The following is a 19,894-nucleotide window of genomic DNA, read 5'->3' as shown; positions in this document are numbered from 1 at the left end:
AAAACATGAATGACTAACTTAGCAGAGAATTACAGCCCATCAAAAGGCTTCAACTAGAAATTCAGATTAAAAAGATTAAAAATTCTACTGAAAATATGTTCAGCAGAAGTGCCCAAGGTGAGGACAGAGTGTCAGAACTAGAATGACAGTCTGTTGCCAGTGACCAATTATTAAGAGATATCTTCAAAACAAAGAGACTATAAAAAATGGATCCAACAGCTCTGAAATAGCACAAAGACTAAGATTAATAGGAATCAGCAGGGCCGGGGAGATGGCTCAGTGAAATAAGCGCTTCCCTGGCAAGCGCAAGGGCCTGAGTTCAACCCCCGGTTCCGCCAAAAAACAAACAAAAAAACAAAAAAAAACCCTATGTATTTAAAAAAATAGGAATTAGTAAAAACTTGCTGGTTATGGTAGTGCACATCTGTAATCCCAGTACTTGGGAGACTGAAGCAGGAAGACTGCATAAATTCAAGGCTATTCTGAGCTACACAGTGAGCTCAATACAAGCCTGAACTACAAAGCAAGACCTTGTCAAGAAAACAAAATCAGCAAAAACTCAGAAGACAGCACAAATTGCATAAGACTAATGTATTGAACTGGTAACAGGAAACTTTCCTAATGTTGGAAAAGAATTTAATATACATATATCTGGAATAAAAAACCCTAAATATCCACCATCAGACAAAAACCTCTCCACAATCCATCAGAGTAAAAATCCCAGAAGTCCAGCACAAGCATAGAATCTTAAAAGCAGTTAGAGAAAAGCAACAAATCACTTATGAATAATTACATTAGAATTGCGACAGACTTCTAAACATAACCCTTAAAGGCCAAAAAAACCTGTAGTGAAATGCTTTAAACCCCTCAAAACAACAATTTCCAACCCACTTTGATACATCCTGCAAAGCTATCTTGAAAATTGTTGAAGAAATATAAAATATTTTCATGATTAATAGTATCTAAGAAATTCGTAACTACTAAAACAGCAGTCCAAAAATTCTCAAGGATATTCTAGAGATTCTGAAGCTAACAATGAATGGCAAAAGGCCTAGAAGAACTAAGAAGAAGGGAAAAGATAAGGAATCTCAACAGGAAAATAAGACAATGACAGAAAAAGTCAACACTTGTCAATAATAACTCTCAATGTGAATGATCTCAATTCTCCAATTAAAAGACACAAAAAAGAAAAGACAAGACATGACACGACACAGACTGGGAGAATGAATCAAGAAACAAAATCCAAGGTATGACGGACAAAAGAAACATAATTAACCTAAAACAGAAACTCTGGGCCGGCCTGATAGCTCAGCAGACTAAAGTGCCTGCATAGGCAGAGTGCAGCAGCCTGGTTTCGATCCCCAGTGTGCCATGCCGGCCCTGCCCCAGGGCGCGCTGAGACAGTGATTGAGACTGGCGTGGTGGCAGCACCTTTGTAATCCCAGCACTTGGGAGGCTGAACACAGGAGAATCACAATGAATCCAATCTACATAGTAAGACCCTGTAGACCCCACAGACCCTGTCTTAAATTATAGGGAAAAAAAAACCTCATAGACTAAAAAAAGACAGAAAACAATATTCCATGCAATAGGAACCTGAGAAAAAGCAGGCAGATTTCAAGTCAAAAACTGAGCAAAAGAGGCAAAGAAGGTCGCCACAGAATGGTTAAGGAATCCAATGGGAAAAGACTATTATAAATGTATATGCACCCAACAGTGGCACACCCAACTTTATAAAATAAATATGACTGGACATAAAAGATCTAATATATATAAACATAGGGAACCTCAATAGCCCACTATCACAAAAAGATCAACAAGACAAAAAAAAAAAATCAACAAAGAAGTATCAGAGTTGAATAAATTTTCAAGCAAATGGACTTAACAGGTATCTACGGAGTATTCCATCCAACTAAATATACATTCCTCTCAGTTGCACATGGAACTTTCTCCAAAATAGACCATATGCACCAAGAAAACAAGCTTATGTAAATGTAAAAGAACTGAAAGTATACCATGAATATTACACCACAGCATGATGAAACTAGAAATCAATGACAAAAGAAAATGTAGAAACTATACAAATACACAGAAACTAAACAATACACTCAGATAAATAAGGTACAAAACAAAGGAAGAAATTAGACAGTTTCTAGAGCTAACTGATAATGCCAATACAACATACTGAAACTTATGGGACACATAAAAGCAGTTCTAAGAGATAAGTTTATATCCATGAATGCCCACACCTCACAAAAATAGAGTGAACCCAAATAAGTAACCTAACAATATACCTTCAAGGTCCTATAAAAACAAGAACAATTCAAAGCCAAAGCTAGTACAAGCAAGGCAATTATAAAGATCAGAGTAGTAATCAATGAAATTAAGACCAAAAAGCAATACAATCAATGCATCAGAGTTCTTCGAAAGAATAAACAAATTCTCAGCCAATTTACCAAAAAAGGAGAGAAAAGACCCAAATCAAGGGCCGGGGAGATGGCTCAGTAGGATAAGCACTTGACTGGCAAAAGCAAGGATCTGAGTTCAATCCCCGGTTCCGCAAAAAAAAAAAAAAAAAAGACCCAAATCAATACAATTAGAAAGTAAAACTTGAAATCACAATGGATACTTCCAGAACAACTACTCTGCAAAACCTATATGCCAATAAACTTTATCTATTCAGAAGAAATGGATTCCTAGATAAATATGAATTACCAAAATTAAACCAAAAATATATAAAACCCTGCATAATCCAATAATAGGCAATGAAACTAAACTAGTAGTAAAAACCTGCCAACTAAGAAAAGTCCAGGTTTATATACATTCACTGCTGAATCCTACAAAAACTTTAAGGAAGATCTAACAACAATACTCCTCAAACTCCTGAACACATTCCCACTGGCATGATTGTCCCATCAGGCAGCTTGTATCACCGGTGTTACAAATGGATTTAATCACGTTTATCCATCTTTTTACTAATAAAATTAATAAAAAGCTGCCCAATGAACTAACAAAATTAATAAAAAGTACCTGGTAGGACAGACATAAACAAAAGCAAAGACAAAAATCACATCATTATCTCAATAGATGTAGAAAAAGCCATTGACAAAATCCAACATCCTTTCATGATAAAAAAAAAAAAACTGAAGAAAATAGGTATAGAAAAATCTTACCTCGATCTGATAAAAACTACTTATGACAAACTTACTGCAAACATCATATTAAATGGGAAAACACTGGACATTTTTTCTCTAAAATCAGAAAAAAGACCAAGATGGACACTATTCCCACTACCCTATTCAAAATCGTACTCAAAACATTAGCAAAAGCAGTTAGGCAAGAAAAGGAAAAGAGTATATACAGGAAAGGAACAAGTTAAATTATCATTACTTGCAGGTGACATGATCCTCTATACAAAAAACCCCAAGAAGTCTACCAAAAGACCCTCAGACTATATTCAGTAATGTAGTAGGATACAGAAACAACATGCAAAAATTAACACCATTCTTGTACACTAATAATAAACCTACTGAGAAAAAACTTAAGGAAAAAAATTCAAAACAGCACCAATAGAAATTAAATAGGGTGCTCACTTCAGCAGCACATATACTAAAATTGGAACAATACAGACAAGATTAGCATGGCCCCTACACAAGCATAACATGCAAATCCATAAAGTGTTCCATATTTTTTCACTATTTCTTTTTCCTTTTGTTTTTACTATGCAAAATAAAATTAAAGTAACTTAAAAAAAGAAAAAAATTAAATAGGAATTAACCTAAGGAAATGAAAGACCACTACAATGAAAGCTACAGCTCTCTGAAAAAAGACACCAAAAAGGCCATCCATCAGAAAATGGAAAGATATCCTCTGTTTCTGGATACAAGCTGAAATGAGATCATAACAAATTACAAAGCTTCTGCAAAACAAAAGAAACCAACACACTGAAAAGACAACTTACAGAATGGGAAATAAATTGCCAGCCATTCCTCACTCAGAGGACTAATAACCTAGACTATATAAATAACTCCAAGAAAAAAAAATTAGAACCCTCAAAATAAAAGACCCAATCAAAAACTAGTCAAGCGGCAGCCAACAACGAAGCCACGTTAGGTGCAGGCAGCTACTGTACTGGCATGCTGAGTGGCAGGCAGGCAGAGCAGTGACAGCAGCAAGGGATCTGCCTCTCTATGATGATGCCATGGATGGGAGAGGGGGGCACACACTCCTTACATTGTCAGCAAGATCAACCTCATTTCTAAGGCAGAGATCTGCTATGAAGACATCTCCTACACCACTGACACTGAGAAGTCCACCACAGCCCCCGCCAAAGTTCAATCCTTTGGTACAGAAGACAGGCCAACAGATCGTCCAATACTACCTGGAGAAGGAAGTCTTTGGGATGCATAGATAGACAGATTTTTTTTAATGTATTTGGTACAGGATCTCACTACACAGCTCAGACTCATAGTGATCCGCCTGTTTTCAGCCTCCCCAGCACTGGAATTATAGGCGTGTGCCACCTGGTCTTGGTTCAGTGTGCCTGAAGGCGGAGATGGCACAGCATAGGGTGCCAGGGAATTCCTGCACTTGCCTAAGCACTTAGTCCACTGAGCTATCTCGCTGGCCCTGAATACTTTCTATTCTGTGGGAGTAATATTAAAGACACCATTATAAGTAAAATTATAAGTAAAAAAAGTGGGGGGGGGCATGAGGTAGCTGGAGAGATGTCCCAATAAAATTTGAGAAACACTTCTAACTTAGAAAGTGCAAAAGCACAATTTAACAAAGAGAAGAATGACAGTTCTTGAGCTGCCAAAACTTAGTGTTCTTTGCCTCAGCACCCAGCTATTGTTCAGTCTTCATTAGGTTCACCTAATTCTTCATTCCAGTCCGTGGGTGCCTATGGACCTTTTGGCAGGATGCCAACACAGCCAGTTCAGTACAAGCTCATTGGTTGTGCAGTGGTTTTGATGGCTGGAAGCTCCTTGACATCCTTTGGATCAAAAACACCAAACATTTCTGACATTGCCAGTCAAGCGGAAGACCCAATACTATTATGGGCTACTAGACTCTTTTAAAATATTTTGCTGAGTTTACACACCTATAATATTCAAATAACGGAACTTAACAAAAAAAAAGGGGATACAGATGAATGTCCATTTTGTATCTGTGCATTCAAAGTGGCTGGGATAGATACATAGTTACAGTCTCTTAATGAATAGAGGGATTTGTTCTAATGGTGTTTGTAAATAGGATATCATGTCCACATCTTGTACAGCAATTAACCACTAGGAAGAATGTATGCAATGTGTTAATTACTGAACTGTCCTACCAATTTGATTTGAAACTGTCTCAATGCTATTTGTTTCTCAATAAAATTATGGGAAAAAGAAGAAAATAAATAAATAAAAGTTAGGTCAGTTAAACACTGGCCAAATTTTATAGTCATCTTAAAATAAATAAATAAATAAATAAATAAATAAAACAAACAAAAATTATAAGTTAAAAAAAAACAAAAAACACCAAACAGCGGTACCTTATCCCAAAGCAGTTCAGTTGGATCTGCCTTTTCAAGGTCATCCAAGCCCTCAGTTAGAACCTCTGCAGAAAACATCCAACCATGGAGCAAGCAGTACAGACCGCCTTGGCTCACTTACCTGCTCCAGCACCTGCAGGGAGAAGGAGCCCTCCTGTACCAACCAGACCTTTGTCATCTACTAGTCAAAAAGCAATAGAGAATCAAGAGCACAGGCAAGCTGAAGTACACAAAGTTTCAAGGCCAGAAAATGAGCTTCCCAGAAACGATAGCAAGAGACAAATAGTTCAAAGTGCTCCTTCAACTCAAAGGAGAGGGCATGGGGGGCATGAGGTAGCTGGAGAGATGGTCCAATAAAATTTGAGAAAGACTTCTAACTTAGAAAGTGCAAAAGCACAATTTAACAAAGAGAAGAATGACAGAGAATTTCATAGTAAACTTAAAAGAAGATAAACTTGAGAAACATGAAAAACCTGTAAATGGTGAAGATTTGAGAGACTCTGGAGTTGATACCCAAAACAGTGAAGGAAATACTGTTGAAGAAAACCCACTTGGACCTAACTGCTACTATGATGAAACTAAATCCTTCTTTGACAATATTTCTTGTGATGACAAGGCAGAACAGAGACCAACCTGGGCTGAAGAAAGCTGATTAAACGCTGAAACTTTCAAAATTCCACTCCATCCAAACTGTGGCCATAGAGGATGGTCAGAGGGTACAGAGGAGAGAGCGAGTACAGAGGAGGTCTTGATTTCCACAGTGGCAGAGGATGTGGTAGTGGCAGAGGTAGTACCTTTACTACTCCTCAGGAACTTCATGGTAGTTTCTGAGGAAGTCATGGAGGAAGGGACTTGGCAGATTTTGAATATAAAGTTCCTCCACAGTCTTCAAACAAGTCTTTGCAAATGGGTAAATTTGTAGCTCCTCATGGTTCTGAACATACTGGGTATTTATTTTTCCAATTAATTTCAAAGATACAACTAAGTTACTGTTGTGGTTAAAGAAAGGTTATCTATAGAAACGAGCATTACATGTATGTGGAATAGCAGAAGGTTAATTTCTTATGTGTAGTTAAACTAAAGCAATACTTCAGTAAAACAAGTATTTTTCATCAGTGAGAGGGTTTTTAATCACTAAACTGTATTTGGCAATTTTGATAAAGACTTAAAAAAAATTTTTGAGAAGGACCCTGATAGTGTGTTTTGGGCCACAAAAGGATGTGTGTGTGTGCGTGCACGTGCGTGCGTGCGTGCACATGTACATGCGTACATGTGTGTCTGTGTGTCTTTCTCTTCTTTTTTGGAAATCCTATGTGAGGTAGCTTATTTCATCAATTAGGGAGCTGGATGGTAGAGAATTTTGTCAATCAACTATGTATACACAGTAAATGCTACCTCTTAAACAAAGGTAACTTTTTTTATATATATTTGTGTAATTCCGTTATATTCCATTGCCAAAGAAACATTAAGAACTTTGTATAACTGTATAAAAAGAAGTTAAATTTTTAAAGAATAAACATTTTAAAGTAAAAAGAAAAAAGAGGCAAGCAAAACAAATTCTTCATAATAGAAGTGCACATGGTCGATAAATACATGAAAAAATGCTTAACACCATTGGCCATTAAAGAAATACAAATGAAAACAACAGAGATTTCATCTCACCTCAGGGGGGAAAATGGCCATCATCAAGAAATCAGTAACACATCCTGAAAAGGATGTGAGGGGAACAACAATAATAAAAAACTCTGCTATACCTTTAGTGGAAATGTACCCTGACGCAACCACTACAAAAATCAATGTGGAGAGGCCTCAAAAAGCGAAAACTAGAAACGCCATTCGACCAGAAATGCTACTCTCCTTGTAGGTATCTTCCCAAGCATTAAAAAATACTACAGTGACGCAGTACACACATTCCCACGTTTATAGCAGAACAACTCTTGAAATCAACTTGTATGCCACAAACAAATGAATGGATAAAGAAAATGTGGTATTTACACATGAGTACCAGTGTTATAAAGAAGGATAAATTTGAGTCGTTTGTAGGAAAACGGATGCACCTTCAATTGTAATGTTAAGTGAAATATATCAGACACACAGACTTAAATGTTACATGGTTTATCCAATATGACAAACCCAAAGTATAAATAAATTTAAAGGGCTGGCAAGATAGCTCAGCAGACTAAGCACCTACTTAGGCAAGCACAGGGACTTTCGTTTGATCCCTGGCACCACATGCTGGCCCTGCTCCTAGGCACCCTATGCTGGCCACCAAGTCCAGGCATGGTGGCTCCTGCCTGTAATCCCAGTGCAGGGAGGCTGAAAACAGGAGGATCATTACAAGTTCGAGCTGCCAGTGAGACCCTATACCAAATACATTTTAAATTAATTAATTAGTTAGTTTAAAAGCAAAATAAAAGATACATACTAGGAAACAGACACAGATCTTTGTAAAGAGCAGGGGAAGCAAGAGATGGAAGAAATACAGTGTGGTGGGGAAGGGTATAAAAAGTGAAATTAAGATGTGTTACATACATGTACTAACTTCACAGGAGGAATGTATTATGTACCACAAACATGCATTAGTAAATAAACGATAACACAGGACAAAAGCTTCAAGTCAAATGCGCACACAGACATTCACTGTGTATACCTCCATTTAATCTGTATGGATTTTCCAGGCACTGGTCTCAGTACCAGGGATATGCAGTGATTAAAAAGCAGTCATAAGGGCCGGCCAAACAGCTCAGCAGATTAAAGCACCTGCAAGCAGGTGCAGGGGCTGAAAATTTGATCCCCGGGGCCTGCCCCACCACCCCAGCCATGCTGAGACTGAGCATGGTGGCGTGCGCCTGTAATCCCAGCACTAGGGAGGCTGTAAAGAGGAGGATCACTATGAGTCCAATCTAGTAGTGAGACCCTGAACACCCTGTAGACCTTTCCCTAAAATAAAAATAAAAAAAGCAGACACAGCTCCTGACTACATAAAGTTAACAATACTAAATACATAGACAACACAATGGAGTATTTCCATGTCTCCACACGAATAAGGAAAAATATTCTTGAAGTAAGTGTATAGATTTAAATATTGTGTGACTTTAAAAAATTATATAATGAGCTGATATTAAAATTAGATTTTAAAAATAACTCACACAATAATAAACACCACAAAGAAAATCAATGACACAAAAGGAGTGTGGCAGGGAATGTAGAATATTAGCACAGGCTTCGTCATTGAGCTGACCCCTCAATAATGAAAAGGAGCTAAATGTAATAAACAGTATACTTGAGAAGGGCAGAAAAACCATGTGGCTGACATATGGAAAAGTAACAGGGAATGGTAGAGTTGGGCAGGGAACAAGTCATAAAGGGCACTATAAGCCACACAAGAAATTTAAATTTCTCTTTTAATTACTATGGAAAATCACCAACAAGCTTAAGCATAGTAATGACAAAATAGAATCTGATTAAACAATCACAATTTCTTTGGAACATAATAATGTTACACATGGCCAATGGTCAATATACAAACAATGTCATATTGTTTCTGTGCCTTTATTCGGTTACAATTTAGCATCTACCCTATGTATGGCAGATTGCATAGGGTAGTGTTGATGCAGTGGTGATGAAAACTAAATAGGGTCTCTAACCTTGAGCTCACAGTCTGGTACAGACAAAAAACACTGAACAAATAATTGTAATTATAATATTTATAGGAGTGACAGCCTGGAATGGTGGCACAGTGCTGGGGAGGCTGAGACAGGAGGATCACTATGAGTCAGAGCTGCACAGCAAGACCCTGTACCAAATAAATAAAAGATTTTTAAAAAAATTTTTTAAAGAAGAGTGGACTATGTCAGATGCTGTGAACATCTAGGGCAAAGGGGTGCTTAATCTAACCTAGTAGAGCCCAGAAAATATACTCTACAGAAGCTCTGGGTCTGAAAGGACAAGCAGGGATTTCATAAAACATTCCTGTGTCACCTTAGAAGCCACTAGAAAGATACAAGAAAACAAAAGGCTATCAAATACTTTTCCTTTTGAAGTACTTACATATGACTATTAAGTTGGAATGATGAAAACAGTATAAACACATAAGACAACTGTGACTTGACAGGTAAAATAAAGCTTTATCAAGGAGCTGCGGAGATAGCTCAGTAGAGTAAGTGCTTGCCTGGCAAGTGCATGTTCCTTAGTTCAATTCCCGGTATAAAAAAAAAAAAAAAAGCTTTATCAAGAAGTCTGGTGATCAGTTTTTGCAAAAAAACTGAAAATGAGGCAATTTAAATGTCATTTCAACAGGTAAGTTTGTGTTCTATCAAGGGTGTGCATGTATACATTAATCCATTTTGAACTGGATTAAAACTAACCACTTACCAATTCAATTACTCAAATACAGAATAACCAAAAACTGCATTTTTATCACTTCTTTATTTATGTGTTTACCATAGGGTCTACAAGGTCTCACTACACAGATCGAACTTGTAGCGATTCTCCTGTTTTCAGGCTCCCATGAGCTGGAATTACAGGCGTGCACCACCATGCCCAGTCTCAATTGCCCTCTCAACGCACCGCTGGGACGGCATCTGCCTAAGCAGGAATTTTAATCCACTGAGCTATCTGGCAGGCCCTTCTATCACTTCTTAAAACAGGAAATATAAAAATATATATATATAATGTATTCAATACAAATATGGACTGGTTAAAATGACTCCCACCCAAGCAACACATGGAATAGTCACGCTCTCACAGGTTCCTGAGAAATGTGAACAGTGTAAAAGGGCAAAGATGTCATGAAAAACTCATTACCATAGCATTTTCTCAGGGTAGTCCATCTTGTGTCTTCCAGGGTATACTTTTATCTTCACTTTTTATTTTTGCTCTCTTTTGCTCCCAATTTTACTCTAAAGAGCCAACTCCTTAAAACTTCATCTTTAATTTTTCAAATAAATTTTGTCACTATCTTTGGTTGTTTCATTCAATTCTTTGAGATGAGAAGAAATGGGAAAATATTTCAAAGGTAGATGCACCCTAAAAGCTGGTAACATTTATTTGGCAAGCTATTTCTAAAAAGAGCTACCAAATTAGTTTCACTTCCAAAATGGCTTTCCCCTCTCCTTGGCAAAATCTATCGTGGGTACTAATTTTATGTTTCTTAGTCACAATCAAAATTAAAATTTCTAAGGGAAAACCAATTGGAAAGAAATGAGGTACAGAAAAGGGAAAGCAGTTTTCAGACATGTGGGATATCCTCTGGTATTTCTGACAACTCCAGGGAACTCTACAAAGGAAAAGGCTATCCCAGGGGCCAGTCACTAGCTGTCCCAAGAGCCAGTCATTGGGGGAGGCTATCCCAGGGGAAGGCTTTCAGGGGAAGGCTGTCACAGGAGCCAGTCACTAGAAGAATAGAAAACAGCACTAGGAGCCTTGCCAGCAGGAAAAGGTGCTAGCCCTTCACCCCTCTTCTACCAGCAGAACTCTAGTTTTAGGGATCAAAGATATCTAGCTTCCTAGAAACATTTCATTTGGTAAGAGTCTCATAGCTTTAAAAATATTTGAGAACCCAAGAGCCAAGACTGTCTCAAGTCAGAGGTCAATAATAGAAGAACACTTTTGAGTTCCACAGGAAAGTTTTGCTGGGGGCAAAACAAACACCACCACTAAGGAGGACCATAAAGAGACCTCAGCAGGGAGGTCTACTAGAGCACAGCCGGCCATTTTGGACCTGTAAATGCTGAGGTGCCCTTGGGGTATCCAACAGGGAGAGGCCTAACAGGCACAAGATTCAGAATGTAAATGCAGCTCAGCAGAAAGATTCAGGACTGCACAGGAGCTTGGTGAAGTCTATAGTCTTTTTTTTTTTTTTTTGGCTGGCTCAGCCCAACCTGAGGGCGAGGCTGGTGCAGCATGTGGTGCCAGGAATTGAACCGTGGTCCTCTTAGCCTGCCTAAGCTTGCCTAAGCAGGTGCTTTAGACCACTGAGCTATCTCACTGGCCCTTTAAATGTAGTCTTCGCTGAAAGAGACAAAGATGCTAAAGAGGGTCTGAAAAGGTCTCAGAAGCCAAAATGTGAGGGTCTGCCTGGAGACAAAAAAGTCTAGAGCCATCAAGAACTACTTCAGGGAAGTCTGAATCCAGAAGAGAAAGGTACTGCTAGACTGTTGAGGGTGCTTTACAGATTAGAGGACAGTAATAGAAGAATACTCTAAGTTCCACAGGACTGCTGCTGGGGGCCACTATTGTTTATTTGGTTTTTCTTAAGAAATAGACAGCTGGGTGTGGTGGTGCACACCTGAAATCCCAGTCCTTTGGGAGGCTGAGGTAGGATTGCTGTAAATTTAGGACCAGCCTAGGCTACAGAGTGAGTTCAAGTCCAGGCTGAACTATATAGTAAGATGTGTCTCAAAAAAAAAACCACACACACACACACACACACACACACACGTACTGGACAGTAACTTAAAGCACAATAAAAATCAGGTTTCATGACATTTACTGTCAATTGATCAAAGATTTTAAAAAGATAATTAAAGGTACCCTTATCATAAAAGGACAAAGATGATTTAAGAGAGGTTCCCTAAAGGGGCCGGGGGAGATGGCTCAGTGGAATAAACGCTTCCCCGGCAAGTGCAGGGGCCTGAGTTCAATCACCAGTTCCTCCAAAAAAAAAAAAAAAAAAAAAAAAAGAGGTTCCCTAGGTACCTGCTTTCCCTCAGCATCAAACAGCATTAAAAAAATTCATCCTATGTTTACCACCCCAATGCAGTCATTAAAATAACCAGGCATGGCAGTGTATATCTATACTTCCAGCTACACAGGAGGCTAAAACAGGAGGATCACAGTTTAAAGCCAGCCTAGGCACTCAGTGAGATTCTATCTCAAAATTTAAAATAAAACGGATGTAGTTCATCATTGGAGCACTTGCCTACACATAATAACCCTTGAGTTCAATTCCCAGTACTGCAACACCACCACCAATAATAAGAAACAACAAAGGAAAACATCTTAGCTATTTTGAAAGTATACAATTGTTCAACTAATAAACCTTAATTCTAGGGGCCGGGGAGATGGCTCAGTGGAATAACTGCTTCTCTGGCGAGCGCAAGGGCCTGAGTTCAATCCCCAGTTCCGCCAACCTTGACTCAGGCCAACACTGTGAACATGAATGATTGCACAGTAAAATACCATTCTAAGATCACAAAGCTCTGCCTCTACTCAAGGAGATCTTTGCTTTTAGGGTTTCCCTGCCCTCTGCCCTGTTGTCATGATCTGCATGTCTTTCACTCTAACAGTTAAGTGTGTCTGAACTACATGGAAACTACAGGAAACTACAGGAAAAGGTAACTGGCCCTCAAGGCTCTGTATAGCACCCCTAGGGCTCCTCAAAGAGAGGTAAACAACTCTAAATGCACATAGTTCTGTAGCCCCTAAGTTACCTGCTATGATGTCTTTTTAAAAAAGTATTTCCTAGGCTGAGGCGATAGCTCAGTAGAATAAACACTTGCCTGGCAAGTGCAAGGTCCTGAGTTCAATCCCCAGTACCAAAAAAAAAAAAGAAAAAAAAATGTATTTCCTTGTTGGGCAGGATGGTGAATGTCTGTAATCCCAGCATCTGAGAGGCTGAGGCAAGAGGATTATCATGAGATTGAGATTATCCTGAGCTGTACATTGAGTTCACAGCCAGCCTGAACTACATAGCAAGATGTTGTCTTAAAAAAAAAAAATGTACATCCTCAAAAGAAAATTATGACACATGCTATAACACTGATGAACCTTGAGAATATTATAAAACAAAAGTTAGGCTATCACAAAGGGATAACTACTGTATAATTTCACTTACATGTGGTACCTATTGGAGTCAAATTTACAGACAGAAAGTAGAATGGTGGTGCCAGAGGCTGAGGAGCCACAGAGATAGGAAGTCACTACTTAATGGTGACAGTTTCAATTTTAAAAGACAAAAAAGAGTTCTGGAGATGGATGGTGGTTAGAGTTGCACAACACTACCAACATATTTAATACTACTGAAATATACCTTTAAGGCTGGTTGAAGTGATGAAAGTTTAGGCTGGGGATGTAGCTCAGTGGTGCAGTGCCTGCCTGGCAAATGAAAAGCCCTGAGTTCCATTCCTGATACAAAAAAAGACATTATGTTACCTATATTTTAAAATGTTTAAAAGCAAAATAGTTTTCTATTATTTACCATATTCTACACACAGGGATTGGATAAGTGCATCTATGTGATCATTATCCAATCACTCCAAGAGGATTATTTACAAAGATGTGAGTCAAATGACCGAAAATATATAAAACTCTAACTTATTCCAAGTCACCCCCTCCGGAGGCTGAGGAAGGAGATTGCTGCAAGTTCAAGGCCAGCCTGGGCTACATAGTGAGTCAAAGGTCAGCCTGAAGTGCACAGTAAGACCTTGTGTGGTGGTTAACACAGTGTCAACTTGAGGGGTCAGAAGCTTGGCTGCAGGGACTCCATGCCCTGGAGCACGGAGGGCCTGCCCTACAGTGGCCCAGCACTTAAAGGGCATATAAAGAAGCTGGGCAATTCTTCCCATCCACACCACTTTCTGGAAGCTCTGTGCCACTTGGGAAGAGTTTGATCTTTGCAGCCGCGCCCCTCCCTTGGAGGACCTTGATCTTTGTGGCCGTGCACTTTGGAGGAGCTCCAGTCTTCACTTCCTTGGAGGAGCTCTGGTCTTTGCAGTCAGCATGGAAGGAAGGGAGAGAGGCTTGACAGACCACCACAGCTGCTGCTCCTTCCTCTGCTCTTTGCTGTTTTCTGCCACCATGAATTGCTGCCTTCTTCCCTGGAGCCAGCCAAGTATGGTTGAAACCTCAACTAACTGTGAGCTAAATAAACCTCTCCTTCCTTAATTTGGAGTGTTGGGTATTTTGTCCCAGAAATGAGTAAAAAGTAACTGAGACACCCTGATTCCACAAAAATAAAAAATAACATGGAAAAAGCATGTTTTATAGGCACTTTTTTCTGAGAAAGAATACTGCCAAAAACTCAAGAGAAAAAAACCCTCTAGATTGGGTAGCAAATTAATATGAAAACCTAGTCACACCACACAGCCTTCATCATTGAGCAAGGACTTTATAGTAACCACTTTGAACAGTTAAAAAAAACTCAAGGTATAAATAAAATTTGAGATTCAAAGTATTGGTTAGTTAACACTTAAAATTGAACACCAACATTTAAAATTGAACACCAGCAAGAAAAACTTCCTTTTTGCAATTATTTTAATAACTACTAAATTTCTCTGCCTATCTCATATTGTCATTCCAAATATATGAGTGTTCCACACTTCTGGCTGCCACTAAACAACCTTCTGTCTCCTCTATTTCCAGGTATCTCAGGCCCAGAACTCAACCTTTCCCCCAAACAACAGATACACTCAACTAACTACTCTATCCACACCAAACCAGTTTAGTAATTAACCTTTCTCTAGACTAAACAAAAACATCAAAAAAGAAGCATTGTACACCATGTTAAAAATGCTACCTCATTAAATCTCCTGCTTAGGCAGAGCACAGCAGCCAGGGTTCAATCCCCAGAGTGTGCTATGCCGGCCCCACCCACAGGGCAGTTCTGAGATGGGGCTAGACTGGGCGTGGTGGTGCACACCTGTAATCCCAGTACTTGGGAAGCTGAAAACAAGAGAATCACTAGAACTCTGATCTACACAGTAAGACTCTGTAGACCCTGTCCTAAATACAGAAAAGAAAAAAAAAAAAAGTTACCTTACAGTTTTTCCCTGCACAATGAAGTGTTTGACCCACTGAAATTATTAAACTATCAAAATACAAAGTGTCATAAGGAACATAACACAAAGACTATATTTTTGTGGTCAGGTATGGTGGCACACACCTGTAATCCCAGCACTCTGGAGGCTGAGGTTGAGAGTTTGAGACCAGCCTGGCCTATAAAGTGAGCTCAAGGCCAGCCTGAACTGCATAGCAAGAACTTGTCTCAAAACACACACACACACACACACACACACACACACACACAGAATGACAGAATGTAGTGGGGGGTTTTTGGTGGGGTTTTTTGTATTTTTATGTGTTTTTGCTTTTGTTTTTGCTTTTAAATAGTCTTATGTGATCACCTAAAGACAAAGAGCCAAAGTTTTTAGAAACATTCTCTTAAATAAGAGAGACTGAAAAAATTACTATATTCAGATGTCTGTGAATTATAGTAAAGAGTTTACAATCAAATTTATTAAAACTTCTAGGTTGGGTGCAGTAGCATACACCTATAATCCCAGTACTTTGAGCCTGAAGCAGGGAGAATGCCTCAAATGCAAGGCCAGTCAGCTCTGTATAATGAGTTCAAGACTAGTCTGAACTACACAGCAAGACCCTGTCTCAAAAAAAAGGCGGGGGGGGGAGGTCTGGGGAGATGGCTCAGTAGAATAAGTGCTTGCCTGGCAAGCGCAAGGGCCTGAGTTCAATCCCCAGTTCCAAAAGAAAAAAAAAAAAAAAAAAAAAAAGGAGAGCCAGGGACTGGGGTTCGATCCCTGATGTGCCATGCTGGCCCAGCACCTGGGGCATGCTGAGACTGCAATTGAGACTGGGTATGGTGGCATGCGCCAATAATCCTATGGTTTGGGAGGCCTGAAAGCAGGAGGATCACTATGAGTCCAATCTAGTAGTGAGACCCTATATACCATGCACTAAATACATTTAAAAAAAAACTTTTAAAGCAAAACAAAATTTCTGTGATGAAATCATGTAATTGTTCTATTAGTAACATCTTTGATCTTACTCTTCTACCCACTTTTAAAAAGTTTAAATATAAATCGGCAACAACCTGACCACAACCTTTTTATTTTAAGTCATTTTCCAGTGGGACTAGTATCACCTGAAGAATGGCAGAGTCCTATCAAAACTCCACTCCCTAAGGTCTAATAGCTCGAAATCTCCCAGGTAACCAAAATCCCCAGACACTTCCATCCAATTTAACAACTATGTATATGGAGAAATACTGTTTTCAAATACAAAACACCCTAGTTAAGTAACATGCATTTCACTAAAAGAAAAATACCCTGCCATAACAAAGCTGCACCATTGATTGATCACATATTCTTTTATTTTTAGTTACATTACACTACAATATTATTAGCCAAAAAATTCCCAAAAATCAAGTTTTGTGAAATTGTAAGACAGATTTTGGGGCGGGGTTGTTTGTTGTAAGACAGTCTCATGTATCCTGGAACTTCAAATCCTCCAAGCCTAGTGAATGCAGAGATTACAGGCATGTACCACCATGACCAGCTAAAACAGAAATTTTTAACAGAAAAATAGTATTCAAAATATCTAAAGTCTGCTCCCACACTGCATCCACTTAATGTGAACATAATGTAAAGTTGTAATTTTCTTAAAAACTAATGACATTTAAACCAGGCATGGTGGTGTACCACAGAAGCTGAGGCAGTAGGATCACTGTGAGTTCAAGGTCAGCCTGGGCTACATACTGAGACCCTGTCTTTAAAAAAATAAAAATAATAATAGACATTTAGACAGAACACCTTTCCTACATACCTTAAAGTCAAATGACATTTTTTCTACACATCATCCTACAGCTAAACCCAGTCTAGTTGTCACTGCAAAAGCAAAAGCACCTAGATATGCAGTAAGATATGGATATCCACAGCAATTTTAAAGAGTAAAATCATAATTTACAAAGAAATATCAAAGAGAGAAAATTCTCTTTCATGTATAATTTCTTATTTTGTATCTCTTTAATTGTACTTCTCAAAGATTTAACAAATTTTAAATGAAATAATCTGATAATGAAAAATGACGAAATCTAAAACTAGCCAACAAAATAAAACAGTGGCTCAACAAGAGCTATTTCATCAAGTACAATAATACTCTTGGCTAACACTGTTCTGAATATTGCATGATGTGACCAAATCCAGTTTAGTTGGCCCATGAATTGGCTAGATAATTTAGACACAGGAATATATACTTGCTTTATTGGGTGAAATCATTTCACAAAAGACAACCTTTCAGCTTCGTAGACTATAACCTAACATAGGAATTAGACCATTTCTACTTTCTATGATGCCAATGTCCTTATAGGCCTTTGTTAGAAACTAATGTCCACAGGCCTTTGTTAGAAACTAACAAAGTGAGAATTCTGTTTCTTTAGCAGTAGAAACATGGAAAAGCACATGCATACATTAAGAAAACATCTAGGAAGTATAAGCAAATTGTTGAAGTACCTGCTGCAATAAATAATATTTTTTAAATCCTACATTCTTAGATGGAGGACTAATACAAAAAGTATCTTAATCATGTGATTTTTTCAAAACTCCAAACCTTCCTAATTTTCAGTTGCCTTTTGTTTTGGAGATTTAATGATTTCACCAGCTAGATAACATTCATATTCATATATACGCATGTGTGTGTCTTGCTGTGAAAGTTCATGACTCATCCCTCAAATTTACTCTCTACAAATACACCTGTCTTCTAAAATCGAGTAACAGAATACTGTGCCTGAACATACTGAACATAAAAAGACTAAGAACCACAGACCTAAACCTGCAAAGTACTGCACAGACCTAAACCTGCAAAGTACTGCCTCAGCTAAAAATCAAATGACCACTTGACTGACTCTCAAGTCAGCATTTTAAGTTAGTCTAAATACCAACAAATCTAACTGATAAAATTACAGGATCGCGGCTACAATCACCATAACTCGAAGTTTACACACCTCCTGCCCTACAGCTCAATCATTAATATTGCTGCCTTTAACCTCTATAGGGTTCAGTATGGAGGCAAAACTCATCTGTGGTGACAGAAACCAGAGTAGTAGTTGCCCTCTAGAGGAGGCAAGCGTTTAATGAGTTGAAGGGCCCAAAGGGAGCCCTCTGGGGCCCTGAAAATGCTCTACACCTTGATCTGAGTGAGGTTCTCAGTACATAATACATTCATCTTTTTCAAAAGTCATCAAACTAGCCAGGTGTGGTGGCACATGCCTGTAATCCCAGCACTCAGAAGCTGAGAGAGGAGGACCACTTTGGGTTCGAGAGCAATCTGAGCTACACAGTGGTTCAAGACCAGCCTAAACTACATACTGAAACCCTGTCTCGAAACAAACAAAAAATAATTTCTGAAGCACACTGAAACAGTAAATATCTTGTTCAAATTACATAAACTGTCCTATATCCCGAATTTTCTCTCAAATGTATTTTTTATAAAGATGAATAGTACGATCGCTTATATAGAACGTCTCAAAACAGACTTTAAAATTCTTTCATTTAAAGAAAAAATGTCGCCAAATTTTGGAACTGAAAGCACTCACAAAAATGATCTATTCATCCTAATTTTGGAAATAAGGTAAATCAAATCTACACAGAGAGGGTAAGAAAGTACCCAAGATAAGGCCCTCACCCTATGACAATGGCAGTAACTTGCGTTTCCGGATCTCAGGCCACTCCCATTTCCACCAGGCCGTTACTTTTCTGATAATGCAAACAAATCTGAACTCTGGATCTATCCGTGGCCTACAAGGATTCAGTATATGCCTCAAAACATCAGTTACCAGGCCCCTATGGTACAGACACAAAGATACCCATCTTCCTCCGTCCACTCTGGACAAGTTGGCAAGCTAACAGTGACATGTTCAGGCATTTTACTTCAGAAGCAATAAAGTTATGCACGACATCTAACAAAGGTGGTTCAGGAAAAAGTATATGCAAATAATGGCAAAAATTCTCCTATTTCCTTTCAGATCTCTTCCGTGTGTTACTTGACTCAAAAACATATCACTGCTAAGTAATGCCGCGAACGCCTCTCACAACCTTTAACCGGCACCGCTTTGAGGGCCCCGCGGGGAGCAGCCCCCCCCATAAGAGCCCATCCTCGGGGCGCAGGGTCCCGCCCTGCTCCACGCGCGCGGCAACACTGGCGCTGGCCGGTGCTCGACGGGTTAGTTTCAGACCTCACGCGAAGAGCAGACGCCTCGGGAAAAACTTAACGTACATCCTTGCGGCGGGAACGTCTGCCCGATCTTACCAGGCGTTTCTGCTCCGCGCAGAGCAGGCCTCGCTCCCAGGACAACTGTTCGCTCCTGCGCCGCCCCCTTGTCGGCATCCAAAACCAGACTTCAAGAACAGGAATCCGAAAGGCCACGGACCTGCCGAGCGGCGCGGGCCCCTGAGCAGGTCTGCGCGGGGTCGACTGACAGCGCCCTGCGAGCCCCAGCGACGTGCAGGCCCGCTCCCCTCACCACGGCGGCCGAAGCAACCGGTTGCGACGGCCGCCGGACGCTCCTCCGCAGCGCAGCAGCCGCCCGGGCCCTCCGAAGTTGCGCCCGGCCGCGCGGGCGGC

At 39.4% G+C, this 19,894-nt stretch overlaps 1 protein-coding gene, 1 non-coding gene and 1 pseudogene across 3 annotated transcripts in view; 2 read left to right on the top strand and 1 right to left on the bottom strand.

Annotated features, from left to right (window-relative positions):
• Sfmbt1 (Scm like with four mbt domains 1) overlaps window positions 1-19,852 on the bottom strand; it is a 157,092-nt gene extending 137,240 nt beyond the window's left edge. For both annotated transcript variants that reach the window (XM_023715717.1, XM_004631688.2), the window contains exon 1: window positions 19,580-19,852. The gene's annotated coding sequence lies outside the window, so the exon portion shown is untranslated. The remainder of the gene's footprint in view (window positions 1-19,579) is intronic.
• On the top strand, window positions 3,402-6,461 carry LOC101574229 (annotated as a pseudogene).
• LOC111816884 lies at window positions 3,586-3,692 on the top strand. Its single transcript, XR_002821207.1, has one exon. It is a non-coding gene; the product is annotated as a U6 spliceosomal RNA (small nuclear RNA).
• Window positions 19,853-19,894: the final 42 nt, after the last annotated feature.

Source organism: Octodon degus, unplaced genomic scaffold (genome assembly GCF_000260255.1).
Source record: "Octodon degus isolate 3935 unplaced genomic scaffold, OctDeg1.0 scaffold00043, whole genome shotgun sequence".
Lineage (NCBI taxonomy): Eukaryota > Metazoa > Chordata > Mammalia > Rodentia > Octodontidae > Octodon > Octodon degus.
The sequence above is the reverse complement of the archived record's forward strand: the minus strand, read 5'-3'. Positions and strand labels throughout refer to the sequence as shown.